Source organism: Herpailurus yagouaroundi, unplaced genomic scaffold (assembly GCF_014898765.1).
Source record: "Herpailurus yagouaroundi ecotype Mexico unplaced genomic scaffold, PumYag 162, whole genome shotgun sequence".
NCBI lineage: Eukaryota > Metazoa > Chordata > Mammalia > Carnivora > Felidae > Herpailurus > Herpailurus yagouaroundi.
Window position 1 is genome coordinate 75,035,095 of NW_024412403.1, and position 22,854 is coordinate 75,057,948.

The 22,854-nt window shown below is 48.7% G+C and overlaps 1 long non-coding RNA gene across 1 annotated transcript; it reads left to right on the top strand.

Annotated features, from left to right (window-relative positions):
• Nucleotides 1–2,494: 2,494 nt before the first annotated feature.
• Nucleotides 2,495–13,873, top strand: LOC121035817 (uncharacterized). The gene is made up of 2 exons (XR_005793090.1): nt 2,495–2,619; nt 13,467–13,873. It is a non-coding gene; the product is annotated as an uncharacterized LOC121035817 (long non-coding RNA).
• The last annotated feature ends 8,981 nt before the right edge of the window (nt 13,874–22,854 follow it).

A 22,854-nucleotide genomic window follows, 5' to 3' on the forward strand; every position in this document is an offset into this window, starting at 1 on the left:
GCGGAAAAGCACCGCTGAGGCTGGACCAGAGGAGGCGCTTCCTGGAGGAGGGTGAGGGAGCAGGGAACACGGCGTCTAGCAGACCTCGGCCAGCTGGCTGGGGACATGCAAAGACCCCTTTGTGATGGTTCCAGACAAAATGTGTTCGCTTGGGCCCAGACCTCTGGCATAAGCCAGGCCGGCTCCAACTTCCAGGCGGCCTCCGCCTCTGTGAAAACACACTGTAGTCCCCTGGGGTGGGATGTCCACACGTTCCCAGCTTGAAGAACGACTCCTCTCAGGGGAAGCCTCTTTCGTAACCTACCGGGTTGTATTGTGAGTGAATTAATACAAAATAGAGCGTGCTGAGCTGGGGACAAAGGCAATTTTGCATTCCGGTTGACGTTCCTGCTTCTAAGTGCTACGCGTGATTATCCTCAGGGCAGTCTGTGTGTGCAGACCATGTGTGTGCCCCAAGGACCCTCAGGATTTACAGAGCGCTTCAAATTTTCACAAGTCGCTCGGGTATTTTTTTCCCCCACTTTTGCTTCTCATGACCTGATACGTCAGTAAGAGATGCCCGGTATCTGGGGACCAGGAGGTAGGCAGATTGGCTCAAGGTCACATGGCTCAGTCATGGCAGATCCAGGGCCACCGCCATGACTTGTCTTGCTCTAAAAAGATAACTTAGATGATTATTACTTCCCAAGTGCCCGAACCTCTCCTACCTTACCCTGGACTGCGTGCTTTCAAGCTCCCGCCCTCGGAGTCTGTAGCTAATAGCCCGTTGTTTGAAGCACATTTTGAAAACCTTCTGGGTGAATCCTGCCTGTGGCTTTATTCCCTCCCCCTGCCATGCCCACGGGTTTTTATTGGTGGCATTTCAATAATCTAGATTTTATCATAGTCTATGACCTCTATGGTTCTGACTCTAGACCAAGGGTTAGCAACTTTTTCTGTAAAGGGATAGACAGTAAACATTTTAAGTTACGGGCCACTTGGTCTCTGTAGCAATTGCCCAACTCTGCCATTGTGGTGCAAAAGCAGCCATAGACAGTGTGTAAACAAATGGCGTGGCTGTGTTCCAATAAAGCTTTATTCACAAAAACCGGCAGTGAGCTAGGTTTTGCACCCAGGCTGTAGTTCACGGATCTCTGCTTTTGAACTCCCTGAAGACAGAGACTCTTGTTCTTAAACAACTACAAGCACTCTCCCTACTCCCGGCACCAGTGTTGGGTTGACTGTGTTTATACCTTGTGCTTAACGGAGTTCATTGTTAGTTAATTCAATGAGTGGAATGTCTGAAGGAGTTTGCAAATGAAGCCATTATAGAACTGGTTAGGTTTTGATTCTGATCCTCAGCTGGAAGCTATACAATATGGTTGAGTATAATCTCATTGAGGAGAATTGGTAGGCCTGATTTGAACACCAATTCTGCTACTTCTTAGCCCTAAAAGCTTGGGCACGTAACTTGTGCTGAAGAAATGGTGGCCATTGCTACCTGGAGGGACATGGTGCTCCTGCTGAACGCTCTCTGTGCTCGGGGTCAGGTTCCAGATGGGGCCTCAGTATTGTCTACTGTCTGACACACAGAAAGGATATCGTGAGAATAAATGGAAAGATATCCTTTAGCCAGGAAAAGGTAGGGTTATGTAAACCCAGGCAGTTTTGCAGAGGTGTCCCTTATGTGGCATCCCAAAGTCACTATCTACAACAGAACTCGTCTCCACCATCCACCTCCAAAGCTGCGCTTTCCTCTCCGTCTCCACAGATGCCAAGGTGGACACCTGAAGGTCATCTGCATCTGGCTGGCTCCTTCCTACCCCAAGACCAGTGTGCACCAAAGCAGTCACCTTCCCCTCTTCTACATGCCCTTGCCTGTTCAGGGTCTATCACCTGTGTTATAGCTGCTTCCGGTGGCTCCCTACCTCATCTGTGTAACCACTTTGCTGTTAGATTTACGTTTCAAAATACAAATCTGGCTTCTGAAATCTTCAATGGTCCCCCACTGCTGGTAGGCCAAAGTCCACTGATCTCCTTTGGTCTTTCCAGCCTCATCTCCCAGCATTCTTTGCCACGTGTTCTAGCCTCTTGGGTGGATCTCACTATGGGCAGTCTCATCTGTTGCATTTTTTTTTTTTTTTTATGTTGTTACCTGCTCCATTCTGCTCACACCCCAGCACTCCGATTCTGTCCAGGATATCACAAATCAATCACTAAATAGTATCCTGTGGCCTCAGAGTTTTTAAACACATTTTTTTAAAGGCTTGTCACTCAGTTCTAGTTTGGAACTTAGCTCTGGGAAAATCTGTACCATTGGCGTATTTAATTTTTTTTTTTTTCCAGCTGAAATCAGGGAGCTTACATATCAGACAATTTCTGTCTAGAAATATCCAGACATTGTGTTTATGGGTCAACTCGGTAACAGCAAACATGAGGCTTCCAGTCCTGGAGAATAGTGTTGTGAGCAGTACGGATGCCATTTGATTAAATTCTCCTTCCAGAATTCCTCTAGTGTTACAGAACAGAGGGCTCCTTCCAGCAGCTGGAACCTCCAGCAAAACCTGTCCCCGAGTGACCACGCATGAATCCGACATGACCGGCAGCTGATAAATGGCCTCCTTACAACTTCAAAGCCTGGTGAGTCTGGAATGAAGAATGAGGCTTCCAGGCCAGGGAATTGGAAGGGCGAAAAAAAATCACATGGGTCTTGTCCTTGCCATCCTGCTGATGGGTAATTGTAACTCATCCTTGCCCTTGGGAAGGGTCCAAGTGCAAACACCAGGGCCAGTCTGTATTGGTTTTCTTCCCACTCTACTCGCCCCTCTCCTCTCCACCCTAGTCTAACCTGCTACCCACTCAGGGCTTATTGAAATCCTTTCTTCTTAATTTTTTTTTTTTCAACGTTTATTTATTTTTGGGACAGAGAGAGACAGAGCATGAACGGGGGAGGGGCAGAGAGAGAGGGAGACAGAATCGGAAACAGGCTCCAGGCTCTGAGCCATCAGCCCAGAGCCTGATGCGGGGCTCGAACTCCCGGACCTTGAGATCGTGACCTGGCTTAAGTCGGATGCTTAACCGACTGCGCCACCCAGGCGCCCCTGAAATCCTTTCTTCTGAGCATAGGGAACTAGCACATGGAGCCCCATACAGTGTTGACGGAACCTTCATCCTCACCGGTTTGCATACCAGAATTAAGTATTCTGCTGTCTTGTCCAAAGCTACAGAGACTGTTTTGTTTTGTTTTGTTTTGTTTTGTTTTCTTTTGCAGAGCATTGTATAAAGGCTCAGTTCTTCTCAGACATCAGTAGGGCTGAAAACTTGGGCAAATGCAAAGAAATGATTTTTTTCAAAAATAAGAAAGACATTTGTTTTTGCTTAAAATCTGCTATTACTAACCTCTCTGATGTAAAATTCCTGTTGGGTTTAGAAACAGTGAAGTGTAAGGGACAGAGAACGAGATGGAAGATTTTCCCTTAATCTGGAAAGGAAATTAGCTCCTCGTTATCTTACAAAATGCTTCTTTTTGATGCTAACTCACCTGTACTCTAGGGCCGTTAGGAAAAACTATTGCTGTGTTGGATTTCTACAATGCTTTGAATTGTAAGTAAGAAAGCACTGTGAGAGGCATAGCTTAATTTTAGAAACTTGAAATATTGAAACCTCAACTTACTACACAAACAAAAGAATGCATTTTGGCAGTGTAGACTAATCTGCAACACTGAAAAGATGAACATCACGCAGCATTGAGAATGTGATTCGATTTACTGAGGTTTAGCCTAGCATTTCACGTAAACCTTCCACGGCATAAATCAGTTAAGGATGTTTTCATATTGTATGGATTAGGATTAGGTTTGGGTTTAAACAAGGCATAAGTTTGGTTCTCTCGTGTAAAAGTCCAGGTGGGTGGTATGGGGCTGAATCACCTCCCTAGTATATCGGACACCCAGACTTGTCCCTTCATTCATTTCTTTAATCAGTCAGTCAGCAAATATTTATCCAGCATCATTTAGGCACTGGCATTACAGCAGCGGGGGGAAATATGGGGAGACACAAAAATCTCTGCCATCATGAGGTTTGCATTTTGATCCACTGTGCATGGCCTTGAACTCAGGGCCCGAGATGGCAATATCTCTGCATTCTGGGCAGCAGGATGGAAGAAGGAATAAAGGAGAAGGAGGAAAGAATGCACCTATGTAATTTCTTTTTAAGTTAATTTATTTATTTTGAGAGAGGGAGCACAAGTGGGGAAGGGGCAGGCAGAGAGGGAGAGAGAGAGAGAATCCCAAGCAGGCTCCACCAGCGCTGAGCCCAATGTGGGGCTTGGACTCACAAACCACGAGATCCTGACCTAAGCCAAAGTTAGACGCTAAACAGATTGAGCCACCCAAGCACCCTGCACCTATGTAATTTCTTAAGAAAGCTCTTGGAAGCCAGATGATTCTTTCCCATTCATTCTATGTGGTGATTGGTCATGTGGCCCCACCTAGCTGCAAGGGAAACTGGGGAATGTAGTTTTCTTCTTCCTCTCCTCCTCTTCCTCCTCCCCCCCCCCCCTTGTTCTTCCTCTTCTTCCTCCTCTCCTTCTTCAAGTGGGAATGTAGTCTTTGTTTCCAGTGACCCCCACGAGCCAGCTGAAAATCTGTTATTAAGGAAGAAGAGAGAATGAATAATGGTGGGGGGCAGGGGACTACTGGTATCATCCACAAATAAAACTTGTAATTAAAAGATAATAATACATTTTATTTAATATAGACAATCCAAAACATTATTTCAACAAACAACCAATAGAACAATTATTTCACATTCTTTTGTTACTCAGTCTATAAAATCCACTGTCTATTTCCCACTTACATCACTTCCATTCTCTCGCTCGTTCACGCACACCGTATCTGAGTTCCGATCAGTCATAAGGCAAGTGACCCACAGCCACACCAGACTGTGCGACCTCGGAGCCTGGCAACTTGAAGTGTGCCAGCAGCACGGGCAGCACTGGGGAGCTGGTTAGAAATGGTGACTCTGGGCCCCACCCCAGACCTACTAAATTAGAATTTGTATTTTATTTTATTAAAAAAATTTTTTTTAATGTTTATTTTTTTTTTCAACGTTTATTTATTTTTGGGACAGAGAGAGACAGAGCATGAACGGGCGAGGGGCAGAGAGAGAGGGAGACACAGAATTGGAAACAGGCTCCAGGCTCTGAGCCATCAGCCCAGAGCCCGACGCGGGGCTCGAACTCACAGACCGTGAGATCGTGACCTGGTTGAAGTCGGACGCTTTAACCGACTGTGCCACCCAGGCGCCCCTAATGTTTATTTTTAAGAGAGAGAGAGAGATAGAGCACGGGCTGGGGAGGGGCAGAGAGAGGGAGACACAGAATCCGAAGCAGGCTCCAGGCTCCAAGCTGTCAGCACAGAGCCCGACGCAGGGCTCAAACTCACAAACTGTGAGATCATGACCTGAGCCGAAGTCGGATGCTTAACCGACTGAGCCACCCAGGCGCCCCTAGAATTTGTATTTTAATAAGATCCCTAGGTGATTGGTGTGCACATTCAAGTATGGTGGGCACTTTTCCGTATTTCTTTAAAAAAAAAACATTTTTTTAAATGTTTTTATTTATCTTTGAGACAGAGAGAGCATGAGCAGGGGAGGGGCAGAGAGAGAGGGAGACACAGAATCCAAAGCAGGCTCCAGGTTCTGGGCTGTCAGCACAGAGCCCTATGTGGGGCTCGAACCCACAGACCGTGAGGTCATGACCAGAGTTGAAGTCGGACGCCCAACCAACTGAGCCACCCAGGTGCCCCTGTATTTCTTCTTCAGATGAGGATGTGTCAGAGTCTAATAAAAAGTCCAGAGACAAGAGAAGCTACTCCCAGCAAACTCTCTGCACTCAAGTGCGGGAATTTGTCAGACCCCATCCTTCCTTTCTTGGATCCTTTTAGCCTGCTAATTTGACCTTTCGAGAAGGGGCAGCTTTAAAGACGTTACATTCAAACAGATCTATTAATTTTGGCTAATTGGCCAAAGGAGAAACCGGAAAAACCAAACAACATAGAATTGTTGGATTATAAATATATTTCATTTTAAATTCAAGATACTGTGTAAGTTCGGAGCGTGGTGCAACCATCACCCTCGTCTGTTTTAGAACATTTTCATCACCCTAAGAAGAAATACTGTGTCTCTTGTCAGTGAGCACCCCTTCGCTGCTAGCTCTAGGCAACCACTAGTCTCCTTCAGGTCCCTGTAAATGTGCCTATTCTGAAAAGCATACCTTATGTGGTTTTTGGTGATTGGCTCCTTTCTTTTAGCCTAATGTTCTCAAGGTTCGTCTTTACTGGAGCCTGCATCAGTACTTTATTCTTTTTTACCGCCGAATAATACTCCACGGTATGGATATATCGTATTTTGTTTATCCCTTCAGAAACTTGTAAAGTTTTAGTATCGAAGACAGAAAGAAGCAGAAAAAACAGTAAGGCGTTCAGGGTCACAGAGGATCAGAATTGAGAGGAACCTCAAAAATCACTCTCTGCCTTGTTTTCCATGTGGAAAACCTGAGACCCAGCAAAGGGGAGCCATTGGCCCGGGGTCCCTCAACATCAGGGGTCTCGAGCTGTGGTGAGGACCCAGGTTGTCCTGACTCCAAGACCTGTGCTGTTCTCTGCCGCCATACGTCCAGGGCCTCGGGGCTCTCCTCCAAGGTGGCCATGGGACCAGTCATCCCTGGTGATAGCAGAGAAAGGCACGAGAATTCTCATCTCAAACTTGGCTTCGGTTTGGAAAACGGTTTGGAGTTCAGAGCCCCAGGTGGATTTGGAGTGGGGAAATACAGGGAGACACAAAAATCCCTGCCATGGTGAGGTTTGCATTTTCATCCAGTGTGCATGGCCTTGGACTCAGGCCATGAACTCAGTTACTTCTGGAGAACTGTTTCGAAGAACTGGGAGCGAGGGCTCAGTCTGATATTCTGGACCTCTCTCCATTTCACTTTCGGCCACATCTCTCAACCATCAGGAAGAATGTGCGAAACACTCAGGAACGAAGGGCGCGGCTCAGATGGACCCACTCAAACAGAGGCCGAGGAGGGAAGACGACTTGCCCGAGGCGCAGCCCGTGTTCACAGGGCACCGTCTGTCTGTGGTTCTTTTGCCAGTCGGGGCCTTGTTTGCAGGCAACAGAAGTAGGTTCTTTCCCCTGATGCCACCACCTCAGGACACTTGCTGCCTCTTCTCGGGACTCTTGACTGCCACCACCATCATAAATAAATCTCGGAAACCTCTGTTTTCAGGCCTCGCTGTTGGATTCAAAAGCTCAGGCATGAACCCGTGATAGACTGGGTGCCTTGAAGTGTGGAGGGTGAATGTCTATTCCCCTTCGGCCTCCGCCACAGCGGGTGGGGCTGTGCCTCTCCCCTATTTTGGGATTCTTCTAAATTAGGCAGATTGGAGAGTGGGTAGTCAAAAAACAACAGGTGCCCATGGCAGATATAAGTATAGTGTTCTCCAGTGAGGAAAAACAGAAGCTGTGTCCCACCAAACAATACCGAAGTTGGGCAGTGACTCAGGGAGGCAGGAGCCGGGAAAGAGGGATCTGGGTACTTGAAAGAGGCTGAGGAACTTCCTGGGGGAATGTGACCCATTCTGTCTTTCAGAGAGACAGACGTGAGTTCAGTGGCAGACGGGGGTCCAATAGAGGATGAGCCCGTGAGGAGCCAAGAAACGAAGTCGTGTGAGGAAGAACTAAAATAACAGGGGCCATTTAACCCTGATAAGAGCCGGACGCTGGGGAACAAGGAGGGTGCGTCCACTGTCTTTAAACGCCAGAAGAGCCATCGTGGGGGAAAGGTAGTCCAGAAGGCATGGCCTGTACTGAGATGGGGAATTGTAGGGAGGCAGATTTCAGCATGATATGAAGAGGTTTCTGGCACCCAGAGGCACCCACCAAGTAACTGGAGTGATTCAGAAGGTGGGGACCTCTCCGCCCCCGGAAATGTTCAAGCCGGAGTCCGGGAGGTGGGTGGGTCAGCCTCTAAGGTTGCACTGGCCAGGACAGTGGCCAGTAGCCACATGTGACGCTTGAGCACATGTTGAAATGATACTTTTTGGATATACTGGCCCAGCCCAGCCCCGGTCTGAGAGGCCGAGGAGTAGGATCCGGCAGGCGTGGGTTCTCCCTGACTTACCAGTCAGGCAAATCACCCTCCCCTGGGGAGACGGAAGGTCAGGAGTAACTGTTTCTCCCAGTGCTGCCAGTGGAAGGGGGTATGAGGCAGAAGGACCCTTACGTGTGCCTCGCCTGAACCTCCAGAAAGAGTCCAGTGTCCAGTGTGGTGGGATGGACAGAGACTGGGGTTGGGGGTTGAACACCCCAGGGGCTGCTTGGGGGGGGCTACTGTGCTTTGGGTGTGTTCTGTCTTCTCGCGGGTGCTAGTAATGCCCACATGGGCCGAGTACATGCTGAGTGTTCAGCACAGAAAGCCATTGTTGGAGTCCTTGACCACGACACTTGGCGTATTACCCAGGACATCGAGCAACCTGGGAGTCGGGGCTGAGCTTTTTCCGATGACATACCACTGGTTTTGTATCTGAGTTATAGAACTGTGGCATTTCAGAGCCGTTAGAGGTCCCAGATACCATCTCCGTGTGGTGCAAATTAGGTAACTGGTCTGTAGGAGGGGAAGCGCGGAAACAGCTAGGAGGAAGGCCGGGAGGGGGTTTCAGGTGACACGTGTGACTTCTCCCCCCCGTCTCCCCCCACCCCTGTCAACACCGCTTCCTAGACCTAGTAATTCAGGAAGGCAGCCTGTCCGACCAAAAGGCAGGAAGTCCACCGGTCCCACTCCCATCCCGGTGGCGGCCACCGGCTGGTGGCGGCTGCTTCTACTCTCGGCCAGGCAGGGACCACACACCCTTCGGGCATGCAGCACAGGCCCAACTGCTCACTTCATTTTAGGAGAGGCCACATTTGGTCTATTTCGTCGTTGTTTATATTTTTCTCATATTTTATATCTCTGTGACAACTTCATCATCTCAGGTTCCAGGGGAGGTATTCCTGACCCGGCATCTGGGAAGAGAGATGTTTTGTGATTCGTTTTTTTCCCATGCTTTTCCCACTGCTTTTACTGTTCAGGAACTGAAAAAATATTAAGTTTCCTATTTTAATACAAATCTATTGCAAACCCCAAGTATTTGATAAGAGAATCTATTTTTCCTCATTTTGAAAAACAAATACTCTGTGTGATGTATTCATTAGAGTATATTTTACAGGATCAGGTTTTATCTTAGAATAAATTTGAGCCAAAGTTTCACTATCTGGGAACCAGAAGTATGGTATATTTATTTGATTGAACCCCTGCCTCTGTATATTGGCATTTCTCTAATACCTTTTTTGTTTACACAGCATACATATAATTTACTCTAGAGAAGTCTGCTCCTCAGAGAGTGACAGGCGTGACAAGAAACCAGATATTTTTCTATTTGAGGAGAAATACAGATGGGGCGCCTGGGTGGCTCAGTCGCTTAAGCGTCCGACTTCAGCTCAGGTCATGATCTCACAGTTCGTGGGTTCGGGCCCCGCGTCGGGCTCTGTGCTGATGGTTCGGATTCTGTGTCTCCCTCTCTGCCCCGCTCCCCAACTCGTGCGCGCTCTCTCTCTCAAAAACAAATAAACACTGAAACAATTAAAAATAAATAAAATGTTTCAAAAGAGAAATTAGGCAGATGGGGTGGAGTTCGCTCACAGTTCGCATCCACAGCACAGATGAGGGACAACTTCAGAGGTGGAGTCGGACTCAGCTTTGCCCACGGAGCTGGAGATCTTGGCTCCGAGGCCCTCCCTCTCAGCTGCCTCTTCTGCAGCCCTAGGGGTCCACTGAGCCATGTCACTAAGGGTGGCGCTGGGATTAAAGGAAACGCACTGGCCCTGTGCCCAGGACACTAGTGAATTGCAGGAGCAGCTAGCTGGAAGCTTCGGAGAGGTCACCGCCATGGAGGAGGGGATGCTTTTGAACAGGGCCCTGCTGGCACTGATGATCCGTACCTCTGTCTGGCAATTGCAGTTGGGTGAGGTGCCTCCCAAACCGTGAACGCCCAGCTGCTTTTTAGCTTTTTAGTAGGAAAAAAAAAAAAAAAATTAGGATCCTGTCACTCCAGGTTTCCACGTTGTCCTTTCTGCTGATTAAACAGTCATCCTTCGGTGCAAACGTTTGAAACTGACCTACTCAAACGAGGCCTGGTCCAAGGGAGGTGAGCGTTCGCACTGAAACGCTCTTCTGATGTCTTGGGTTGGCTGTTTCTTCTCCTTTATTCCAGGTCCTAAATCTCAGTTTGATTTGTGATGTCTGGGTATTTATTTTAAGCAAGCCAGCCTGGACTTCATCAAAGTGGCAGTATTTTAGGGAATCCGATTGCAGGGCTAACGTCTGAGGTTTCAAAGGGTGTCAGCTTCAAGTCTCTGACCTCTGCTCCAGAAGGGTAGAGGTAGGCACTAAAAGCTGCCATCTTTATGGAGGATGAGAAGCAAATGGGGCTTTCTCCTAATGTGACCAAAAGACCCCGCAGGGAGGGGCCCAGTTGAGGTCAGTGCTGCATTCGTCACTGTGAGACTCCTGCTTTCTGCTACGTGTCTACTTGCTCCTAGCAGAGTATTTATTGAGCACTTACTATCTGCCCAGCTCTGTGCTGAGTGCTGTGGGGAACAGACCTAACACATGAAAGACTGTACCGTGTGGGTGCCGGCTCCTTCCCCAGCTTCCTAAGCCATGCTGACTGCATCCAGAGAGCTCCTCGACCGGAGGGGGCTGGCGCTTGTTTTGGTAGCACAATCCCAATAGCTGAAGACCTGGAATGAACTGACGTTTTGCCTTTAGCACTCTAGTTCAACTCTGGGACTAGAACACCGTCTGAAACCCTACCCTTCTGAGCTGGGCCCCAGACAACTGGCTAATCTCTTGCCACCTTCTCCGATGCTCCCCGTATGTTCAGCTGGGGCTTTACTCCCGTCTGGGTGGCGACCAGCCCGAGTTAGGTGCTGAGTATTGCCACTGTCTCATTGGCCCTGCAAACGGGCAAGACCAGTGCAGACGCATCATTTCCCCAGTTCCTCAGCTGCTTCCCTGTGTGTGTCCCTTTCCCCCTGCACAGAAGGGCATCTCCCACTCAGCACCGAGCTAGGAACCTGAGAATCACCTTAACTCATTCCTCCTCCCTCTCCACCACCATCCAAGTAAAGCTGATGGTCAGTTTCTCAAAGCTATAGATTCCTCTCCGACCACACTGCTACAACCTCAGCTCAGCCCTCCTGTGCCAGTCTAGCTCCCTATCACAGTCTCGGCACCCAGCATAGGGCCTGACACCTGGCTGCTGATAATACTTGTTGAATCAGTGAATGAGAGAGTGAGTGAGCCGCTTAGACCTTCCACGATGATCTCTCTGGTCTCACTCTGCGCTCGCTCCAGCTCCCTCTTCACCTGGCACCCATCCGAACTCCTTCTGGCCCCCTGTGTGCCCACCCCTCTGGGAGCCTTCTCTCGTCGTCCTGTCTGAATGAGATGGCTCCTCCGTGCCCCAGAGCCCCACACGCCCAGCCCGTTCCTCTAGACCACATATCCCCCTGCACTGGCATTGCTTGTTTGTGCACTAAGTGTTCTCTTTCTGGACACTGAGCTCCTCGAATCAGGGTCTGTGTCTTACTTATCATTGCGTCCCCAGCACTTCACACGTAGGAGGTGCTCCTTAAATATTTATTGACTAAATGAAGGTCTAGAAAAGCCTGCTGCTGTGCCTAACACCTTGCCACCCTTATGTCTCTAGTCCCTCCCCTATCACCACCGCCCAATCCGTCTGGATTTTGGCACAGGGGAAATCTGATGTGCAGTGGGGCTATGAGTCTTGGGACCAGCTCCATATGGAAGTTTGTTTTCAGGAACTGGCGTCACCCATTCTGGTTCTTGCCCTACTTTGGGTCACTTGGTGTAGAGTGTCCTGTCCCGCACAGTAGGGTGTGCTTTGGTGTTTTTTGATCTCCCAGGGTCTATCTAGTGCTGTGCCCTCTTCTGACATTTGCTGACTGGGTCTCTATTGTGTTCTGTGCTGGGCTGTGAACCCTGTGGGGCAGGGGTGACATCTAATTCATGTCTTACCACCCCCTCCCAGCCCCGCAGCACCCAGAACGAAGACCTGTTGGTACATAGTAGGTTTCTAGGAACAGGCAGGTGAGGTTGATCAGAACCTGGAGGGACTCAAGGTGGGTGGGGCTCTGGGAATGAGGGTGGCTGGAGAGGAGAACCCCAAGGGTAAGGAAGGAGAGGAGAGAAGGGAAGATCTTCCTCACCAAGGGTGTGGATGCAGGACGAGCTGATGTGAAGGACCTTGGTGGGAACAGCAGGCACACGGAGGGAGGGAGATAGGAGAGCAGAGAATCCTGATGCACAAGCCCATGGCCAGGCCTCCCAGGCAGCGGAGAGCCACAGAGAGGTGCATGCCGGGCACGGGGCATGGTGCATCCTGCCCTCCTCCAGCCGCAGGGGCTCTTGGTCTTTCTCTGCCCCTTTCCCCACATGATGCAAAGCTCTTCTCACTCTTTTATAACAATGTAAGCATCAAGTCAGTGAGCTCTTTATGCTCCCTCTAGAGAGGATGTGGACCAAGGGCTTGTTCTTTTCATCACTGTCACCACCACCCCTGTCCTCACCATGTTTCACACCTGAATGCCACTGCATGGTTTACCTGGGTGTTCACCTTTATGATCTCACTCCAACGGTCACTGCTGCCTTCTTTCACTTTATAGTCGAAGATACAGAAGCTCAGCGAGGTTGAAGGGCTAAGCCAACGTCACACAGACATTCTGGGGAGGGGCAAGGGGGCGTGGATTGATAAACCTGCTCTGGGACTCCTCTTAGGAGGTGTTGGCAGGGGCACAGCCCAAGTCTGTGAGCACACACGTCAGTGTGTGTGTCTGTCCTGATTCTCTTCGCGTGCACCTGCATCTGTCTGTCGTGTCGGGAGTGCGTGGACAACTCAGCGTGAACCTTTGTAGGTGTGCGTGTGTGGGACTGTGCTGGGAGTGTCCTCGGGGCCGTGAGTGTGTGTGTGTGTGAGTGTGGCCTGGGCGCGTACACACGTGTGCACACAGGCACTCCGCCTCCTTCTCAGATGTCTTGGCTGTGGATTTGACAACTGAAACCCAGCTGCGCTCTGGCCGGGACACATCCGCTGTGGAAACCTAGGAGGAGCTGACAGTCCCTAAAGAGGGGTTACACATGCTGCCAGCAAGCACTCCTGGCCCACTGCCTAATTCCCTGCAAATGCTCTTTAAATCTGTTTCTAATTTGGACTCTGCCTGTCCCTGCCCCCTCCCAGCCCTCCCCACTCCCCCAACTTGCCTCCAACCAGTCAAATTATGCTGAATAATGGCTGCGGAGGGGGGAGTGTGCTAAAGGTCACCAGTGGGCTGTTGGAGGGTGTAATAATGTCACATTTTAATTTACACAGGGAACCGGGCGGGCATCAAAGCCAATAAATTTGGACGGTACTCGCGACGGCGGCCAACGGCAACTCCTGGAGGTCATGCCACTTGCAAGGAAGAAATCACTGTCACACCCCATGGTCCACTGGGCTTGAGCAAACCCATGTTCTTGCGAACAGATGCAAAATCCAGCATTTTCTGCCTGCAAGGGAACTTGCACTTGGAGACTTGCAGCATCAGCAAGAATCTGTCCAGTTGTCTGAGCATCATCACCCAGATGTTCTGGGTATTAAGAGTCTCAAGCAAAATACGTCGTCCATATTTTTTTGCAGCCCTGTGAGATACTCAACACCACGATGACCCAGATCCATGGGAAAGTGTATACAAAGCAGAGCGGGAAGAGCCGAAAGCAGAGTTGTGTGTATATACGGATGGCAGCTTGAGAAGCTTATTTACATTCGAGAAAGGTGGGGAGGGGCTGTGGGGGACATCTGTTGGAACCGCGTTCATGTTGAGGGGTTGGGGACGTGATGTGAGGTACAGCTTAATAATCAATGCGGACTTAAAATGAAAAGGTGCATTCTTTGAGGCACCTTGAGGACCAATGGAGTCCGGAGGGCGGGAGGTCTGGAGATGGTCACTTCTCATCTGTGCTGTGTGGCCAGGTAGCGGGGGAAGCCGGGAGGGGGACGAAGCACGGGCTGTGGGTGTCTGGAGTCCTTTGCAAGTGAGGCCGTGGCTGCGGTGATCTGGTGAGAGCCCGTTCCCTCCCTCCAGCATCCTGAGAGTCTGCAACTGGCGTGTGCTCCAGGGGCTGCCGCGGGGGCCTGGCGTGCTGCCCACCCCTCAGCTGGCTCCGCAAAGACAGGAAGGTGGGGTTTGCAGTCCTGGGGGCCACCGCCAGGAAGCCTTGAGGCTGTCAAGACTCTGGAGCACACGCTTCTCCATCTGGTGGGAAAGGAAACGGGGGGGGGGGGGAGGAGGGGGGAGCTGCTCGGGGCTGAATGACACCCCGAGGGCCTCTGCTCCCCTTTCCCTGCCACACACCGGCCAGCAGCCCCTGGGATGCCTTGGGAAGAGCAGCGAGGAGGGTCCCACACTTCTGTTGCGCCCCAGGGCTGGTCTCTTATTCCATCTCTCAAGGGGCTTCCTCTTCGTCTCCTTTTCATTTTTAAACTGTTGCCTTTTGTTTAGTTGTGTGTGATGCTAAGGACTTTGCATATGTCAAAAGCGGCGCTTAATCCTCAGAATGCACCTGCGAGGTAAGGGTGTCAGAGATGGCTCATTTTCAGCCAGAAGTTCCTCCTGCCGTTTCTTCAGGGCTGAGGTCCTGCTGGGAAATAACCCGCTCCTCCAGGAACCCCGTCCTCCACCCCCCTCTACAGTTAGTGGCGGTCACAGCACTGGGTTCTGACCAGTGGCACAGGAACAGAAGTGAGCTGCTCCATACAGAGCCCGGCCCCGTGAAAAGCTCCCCAGAAGCACTCTCCAAGCCCTCTACCTTGCCCCCAAGGGTGGGAGGGGGAGGGACGGGGACCACCCCCAGATGCCCTTGGAAGCCACAGATGTAAAATGGTTCCAGAATGCCTGTGTGGAGAAAGACTACCCGGCCAGCATGTTCCTTGCTCAGTCCTGAGCAAGAAAGAAACATATCCTATTATTTCCAAGTCATTATACTTTTTGGGGTCTGTTTGTGATACTGGTCAACCTACCGTAAGTAACCAACTAGGAATTTTCACTCCCATTTTACCGATGAGCACACTGAAGGCCAGACAGGAAAATAAATTGCCCAAGGTCACACATTCAAGAAATTGCAGGGTCACAATGCGAGACTAGGCCTCAGTGGTCTTAGGGTCATGTGAGGTGTGTGAATTTCCCTAAGGATCACCGCAGGGAAATCTACATGCAGGGTGTGGCTTTTCCTCATTTGTGAGACCACAGGAACCTTTTCGCTATAGAGCTTCTCGTGCGACTAGCATGGTGCGGAGACACTTTAGGAGGGGTAACCTCCAGTGTGGTGCCTGTTGCGGGCTGAATTGTATCCCTTCAACCCCAACAAAAGAGATACATTGAAATCTTAACCCTCAGTACCTGGGAATGTGACCTGATTTGGAAATAGGGTCTTTGCAGATTTAACCAAGTTAAGGTGAAGACTATAGGCAGGCCCTCATTCAACCCAACTGGTATCCTTATAAGAAGGGAAATGGGGACACACAGACAGATGGGCACAGAGGGAAGATGCTGTGGAGACACAGCGGCACCCAAGGAGAACGCCATGTGAAGACAGAGGATTGGAAGGATGCATCTATAAGCCAAAGAACGCCGAGGATTCTGGGCACACGCGAGAAGCTAGCAGAAGCAAGGAAAGATTCTCTCCTAGAGCCATCGGAGGGAGTGTGCCTCGGCCAACACCTTGGTTTCAGACTTCCAGGCTCCAGAATCGTGAAGGAATATATTCCTGTTGTTTTAAGCCACCCAGTTTTGGGCACTTCAATACGGCAGCCATGGGAAATGAATACACCTGCCTCTAGCTTCTTTCAAGACCGAAATTCCATGGCAGTGTTATTTTACCGATAATCATCCAAATGACTGACTGGGGTGGCTTCAGTTTACCAGAACACAGATAGAGAGAGGAGCTGGGAGGGACACGTAGCGGCTAAGAGCGTTAGCTCTGGTGCCCGGCTCTGTATCCCACTTTGGCCGCTTGACCTCTCTGTGCACAGCTTGCTTTTCTTTCTATGGGGTGTGGGGTGGCGATAACAAGGCCACAGTCGCTTCATAGGTTACAGGGAGGGTTCAATGAGTTAGCACATCTAAAATACCTAGACTGGTACCTGGCGTGTAGCTAGTACTTGCTCCTTTAAAGTTATCCATCCAGGCAGGACTGCACGGTTGCTTTGAATCCAAATTCTGCTATTTACCAACAGTGTTACCTTGAGCATTGGCTTATTTTACTAAACGTCAATTTCCCCATCTCTACAATAAAAGTAATGCCTGCTGTGGAAAGAGGATTTCCAAGGGATGTAAAATTACAGCTCTCAAACAGACAACGAACACCCGTGAAAGATTTTCGCTTACCATTGAGTGAACTAGAGAGATGTTACAATTGGGTCAAAGGAGAACCCAAAAAACAGACACGTGTAGGTGAGAAAACTTGAAATGCATTTTCCAATGGACACAATGAACTGGCCTTGCTTGCACAGAGGAAGGTTGCCTGGCTCATTTGTGTGTCCACAGTCAAGAACCGCTGTGTGCCCTCTGTCCCCTACCACTTACAGAGCTGCAGAATGAACTCAGAGGTTCAAAGGGTGTGCTCTGAACAATATGTACTTTTCTCTTAGAGACATCCAGTAACCTTTCTTGCTTATTCCAGGTTTCCTTCTGGTCTCTCACATGTTTATATGCACAGGGTTGGAAACAAGATAGATGAATATATAAAAAAAGTTGCTGAATAAGGTATGATCCTATTTTCATAAAAACAATGAGCTGTGGGGTTTTATATATATATATATATATATATATGCCAAATGCATGAGTAGGTGTGCACGTATATGGTGGATTAAATATAGGGGCACCTGGGTGGCTTTGTCGATTAGGTGTCCCACTTCGACTCAGGTCACGATCTCACGGTCCGTGGGTTCGAGCCCCGTGTCGGGCTCTGTGCTGACAGCTCAGAGCCTGGAGCCTGCTTCGGATTCTGTGTCTCCCTCCCTCTCTCTGCCCCTCCCCCATGCGCGCGCGTGCGCGCTCTCTCGCTCTCAAAAATAAAGATTAAAAAAAAATTAAACTTCTGCCTTGTTTGAATAAAAACAAATACCTGCTCCACAGTGTATTGTAAATGAAGAATGTCTGAATGAGAAATATGTCTGTGGTGCTTGGCACGATGCCAGCATTCAATAAATGGCAGGCTTCATTATTATTATTAATGTATATTCAAAGAGCCCAGAGCCTCCAGGCCTGTTCTTGGAAGAAATCACTAACAGGATCAACCATACGGCTGCCCGAGGATTTCTCCCTTTGAGAGAAGCTAGTTTTGAAACCTTGGACTAGTGTTTTGGGACCCACTTGCCTGCCCCTTACCCCCTCGAGATCAGAGGAAGTCTCCTTCCTGAGTTACGGCCTCGGGGTGGCTCCTGTCTGCTATATTTCCTTAGCCCTGTTGGCAGACCCATGCTTAGACCCAGCCGGTGACAAGCTCCTTGACCACAGGACGGAGGCCTGGCTGGCCAAACTCTACCTGGAGGGGCTGCCTAAGGTCCGTGGCCTCCTCCAGCCCAGGCTGGGGCTATGAGTCATCCGTCCGCTCCAAATGAGTGTGATCAGCCTTCCCCAGCCAGGGAAAGGGGACAACAACATGCAGAGACATGCAGAGACCAATGTCTTGCAACATGCGGAAACAACATCGAGCTTTTGATTACGTAAAACTGAGTATCTAATCTTATCCTCTGACTCATCCCCAAGGGGCAGCCTTGTTACATTGGAGAGGCCGTGGGATGGAGTCAGCACACCTGACCCTGGTGCAGGTTTGGCCATTACCTGGCTTTCATCACCATGAACCGAGCCTTAGTTTTCCCATCTGCCCAATGGGAATGAGACCAGTGTTTCTCTCCAGGGGCAGTTGTGAAGCTCAAAAAAGGTGGTGTCTGTGAAGGCACTTGGTGAGGTGTGGAGTTCTGTGGAGACTTAGTTCTGGTTGATGTGGTGAAGCACTGCAGGCTGGTTAATATGCTGTAATAATAGCAAACGTCCTACGGTACTTACCTTGTTACTCAGGCCATGTCGTATACGCTTTACTTATATCTTAGTTATTCAATATTCATAGCAGCCCCATGAGGCACGTGTTATTATCCAATCCCCACTTCACAGATAACAAAACAGAAGAGGTGAGTAACTCCCCAAACCTTTCCATGGCAATAGTCTTACCCCGGGGAAGAATCTTTCCTCAGGGGACCACCACTTCACCAAACCCACAGACTCAACTGGGTTTCCTTTTCCTTTTTATTGTAGAATATTTCACTACATAGAAGAGTACCAAGAATACTGTAATAAAAACACATAAATAGCAGGTGCCCCGCTTTATTACTTACCAAACTCCTGGCCAATTTGCTTTATCTCGATCCCCTCCTCTTCCTGGATTCTTCTGAAGCAAATCCCAGACATCGCGAGTGTATGTATTTCATTTTGTATTTCCATAAGACAGAGATTCTTCCAAAAACATTAACCATGAAACCGTTAATCTTTTGACCACGAAACCTAACACTTTTCGACGCTAATTCAATAATCCTTAGTATAATCTACTATTTGGTCAGTGTTTATATTTCCCTGATTATCTTCTACATGAAAAAAATTTGTTTGAATTGGGATACAAATAAAGTTCATATATTGTAAATGGTTGATAGGTCTCTTACGATTGTTTTAATCTATAGGTATCTTCCTCTATTTTTTTTTTCTAGCATTTTGTTTGTTATTGCTGCTTGAAGAAGCAAAGTTACTTGCCCTATAGAATTTGCCACAGTATGGATCTTACTGAATGCAGTCCTATAGTTTATATAGTTGTGGAAGTTCTGTCCCCTAGATTTTCTGTATATGGGCTGCCCAGAGCCCGTGTTTTGGATTTTTTTAGCAAGAACACTTCATAGGTGGTGTCCTGTTTCTCCCTCCAGCATTCCAGTTATTAGCCTCTCGGCTTCCCAGGATCCAGGACGCCATCTTGAAAGAACATGTGTGAATATGAGGCCACTGGGATCCAGTGGGGCAAAGCCGGAAAGGAAATGGCTGAAGAAAACTTGAGGTCTTGAACTGTACCCACTGTTTTAGTTGGGAGGGCTCCTCCTCCTCCTAATAACGAGCATCACTTCTTGAGTGCTACAATGTGCCAAGAAGTGTTCTCCCCGCTTTTACTGTAAAAACCAGTTTATTCCTTCTTAACCCTAGGCAGTCAGTGCTAATAGGTATTACAGTTTAGAAAAGGGGAGCTCACCTTTATAAAAAAAGAAAAGGGGAACCAGGGGGATTAAATCACTTGCTCCAAATCTCACCACAGTGTTTGTCAGAGGACACAGTCCTGTCTCTGGCAGTCCTTGACTCAGGGACTTTCCAGGCCTATATCATCAGCACACTTTGAAATGCTGCCTTCTCACTCTGACCGACCCTTCGTGATCTCAAAATAGTGTGGCAGCTACAAATTCCTCTTTTATCTTTTAGGGAGTTTGCCTCCGGGACAACCACTCACTTCCAGATTCCTCGTCTCAAGGTCCCCTTGTAGACATAAGAATTATGCTTTCTTGTCAGGCAGTACGTTGCAAGCTAGATTCACAAATATGGCTGGCCCATAGGCCTGGAACCCTCAGCCTTCTGGAAAATGCTGCTTGCCTGTCTCTTGATGCTAGAGGACCACGATAATGCTTTGCTCTACAGACCATCCGTAGGGACTGTTTAGTTCAACCGCTTTACAAAATACAGGTCCTAGGGTTGGAGGTCTCCCTACCTAGCTCTGGGGCTGTGGCTAAAGCCATACATCTCTCTCTGTTTCACCTGCAGAACTAGGATGATGATCTTTGTATGTTACAGGGATGTCGCTGGCCTAAGACTCCTCTTTAGAAAAAAGGGAAATAATAAATATCACGTAAAAGCTTCAAGAACCAAACCTCAATGTTCTACTGTGAACCAAACCTCTCTGCTCCAGAAACATGGAGCAGGTTGGAGTGGGGTTGGGGTGGGGAGGAAAGGGGGAGAGTAGAGTAGCAGGGAGCGTCAGGACCAGCTACATAATTTGCGGGATTATTGCAAAATGAAAATGTGCGGCTCCTTGCTCAAAAATTATCAAGAACTTCAAGGTAGTGACAACTGAGCATTACACAAAACATGGGGCCCTTCCGAGTTGGCTCTTGCTGGAACTTTTTGATGCACCCAAAGCACTTTTATAAATGGTGTGACGTTTATAAAATGAGACCAGCTAGGCTGGGTTGTATAGCATGCTACTTTTTTTTTTTTTTTTAATTTTTTTTTTTTTTAAATGTTTATTTATTTTTGGGACAGAGAGAGACAGAGCATGAACGGGGGAGGGGCAGAGAGAGAGGGAGACACAGAATCGGAAACAGGCTCCAGGCTCTGAGCCATCAGCCCAGAGCCTGACGCGGGGCTTGAACTCACGGAGCGCGAGATCGTGACCTGGCTGAAGTCGGACGCTCAACCGACTGCGCCACCCAGGCGCCCCTAGCATGCTACTTTTAATATTGGCTCAACTAATTCTGAGCTGTGGGATATCCCAGATAGAGGTAGAGTCGGAATAAACAGTGAGTATCCCGGGGGAAAATCTTAGGGTATCTAAAGACCATACCGTGGTAGTAATTGCCCAGTACAGTGATTTCTGCCTCAGAATGAAGGGGCAGGGGCAAGTAGTGTGTGCAAAAAGCACTATTTATGACTTCTTTATAGAAACCCTAGAAAGAGCGGCCCCGCAAAAGCTTCCTGGTCTATTCAAGATGGAGAGGAGGTAGGGTAAGGAAGCATTGCCCGTGGTTGGTTTCGAGGAGGCTGAGACACAGTGCCTGTGATTCTTTGTGGAAAACAGCAATATGAGGACAGACATTTGGCAGATGTTTATCAAAATAAAAGAAGTCTGGAAATGTGGAATGGCGGCCGCAGATGAGATTTCTCTGAGGAGAACCCTTGGCAGAATGGAACGTTCCCCTCTTTAGAGGAGAAGTTGACCCCTATAGAGACAGGTCATACCCAGAAGTTGGAGCAGGAATGTTTGGAGTTGGCATACCAGGCGGTTTTTCACCAGCTATCTCTACAGGATCTCAGAGACTTCCATCAGGAAGCCCAGGGATACGAATCCACATTGCCCAACCCAGGGCATCTAGTTCACAAACCATTCGCATCTAGACTACTGGGAGATGTGCTCCGGGAAGTCTTCCACGTGCGTTACCATGAGGCCAGTATCCCCAGAGGTGTATGATGTCCTCAGCATTTTTCTCCTCTGAGGTTGCTGGAGCATTCTATAAAACAGCGGCTGTCCCACCAGTGGTCCGGGGGTCCTCCGTGGGAATGGCATGGACTTCTCTGCTATGGCGAGGCCTAGGCTGACGAGGGACATTCCGTGTTCTTTTTTCTCCTTCCCCATGCAGCATCCCAATGAGTTCCCTTTTGGGGATGAAATCAGCTTGGAGCAAAACCACTCCAACTCCAGAAAGCAAGACTTGGTCCTCCTGAAAAGTTACTTAATGCAGCTCTAATGCTCATTTAATCTTTAAGTCTGGCCATCTTTTTTCCTGGCCCGAAGGTAATTCACTATGGTTGTAAATAAAAAGTAGAGGACAGCCGTGATTGAGGGCACAGGATTTGTAGCCAGACTGCCCGAGTTCAAATCCCACCTCTGCCAGGACTAGTTGTGTGAAACGCAGCAAGCTACCCAACCTCTCTGTGCCTCAATTTCCTCATCTGTAAAATGGGGATAATATTATGGATTGTTAAGAGAGTTATGAGTTAATATAAGAGAAGTCCTGCTGTGTAATACGTGTCATTATTATTATTTAAAAATTTTTTAAACGTTTATTTATTATTGAGAGACAGAGAGACACAAAGCGTGAGCAGGGGAGGGGTAGAGAGCGGGGGAGACACAGAATCTGAAGTAGGCTCCAGGCTCTGAGCTGTCAGCACAGAGCCTGACACAGGGCTCGAACTCACAAACTGCAAGATCGTGACCTGAGCCGAAGTCGGTCGCTTAACCAACTGAGCCACCCAGGTGCCCCTATAAGTGTTGTTATTATTAAGTGAGAGCAAGGATCCATTAAATAATTAGGCATATTTATTATGAAATAAAAAAGATGAGCTCACTAGTTTCTCCATAGCCCTGGTACCTAACCTGGGGTAATTTTTTGGTTTGTGACTAAAATGTTGAGTATTAACTACCTAAAAGCAGATTCCCAGTCGACCCTAAAGTCATTATCCCTCGTTTCCAGATGAGCAGATTCTTTCTTGCTTTGAAAGAAAAATGAAAAGGAAAGAACTGATTTCTTTTGTGGAGTTGGATACTTTCCAGAACCTTACGCCCAAGCTTTAAATTGATGAATGACTGAACTGCCGGTGGAGACCCTGACTGGCGGGGACCACTGGGATGCTAAAATAAAACGATAGAAAATGAAGACAACTCAGCTTGAGTTTCCACAGGGGCATTCGATCCAACCAGACTTCTTTCCAGAGCAAATGAGACCGGAGGGAGCCAACACCTTTAACAACATTGCTGGTGTCGCCTCCTGAAGGGCCGCCATCCCCAGATGGAAAAGGACATAAATAGGGGACAGCCAACAAAGGAAAGGTGCCGGCCTGCGGAGCGAATTGCTTCGTGCCACTTTTGAAATGACAACGGGTTAGAAGAAAATGAAGCACGATGTAAAACAGGAGAAGAAA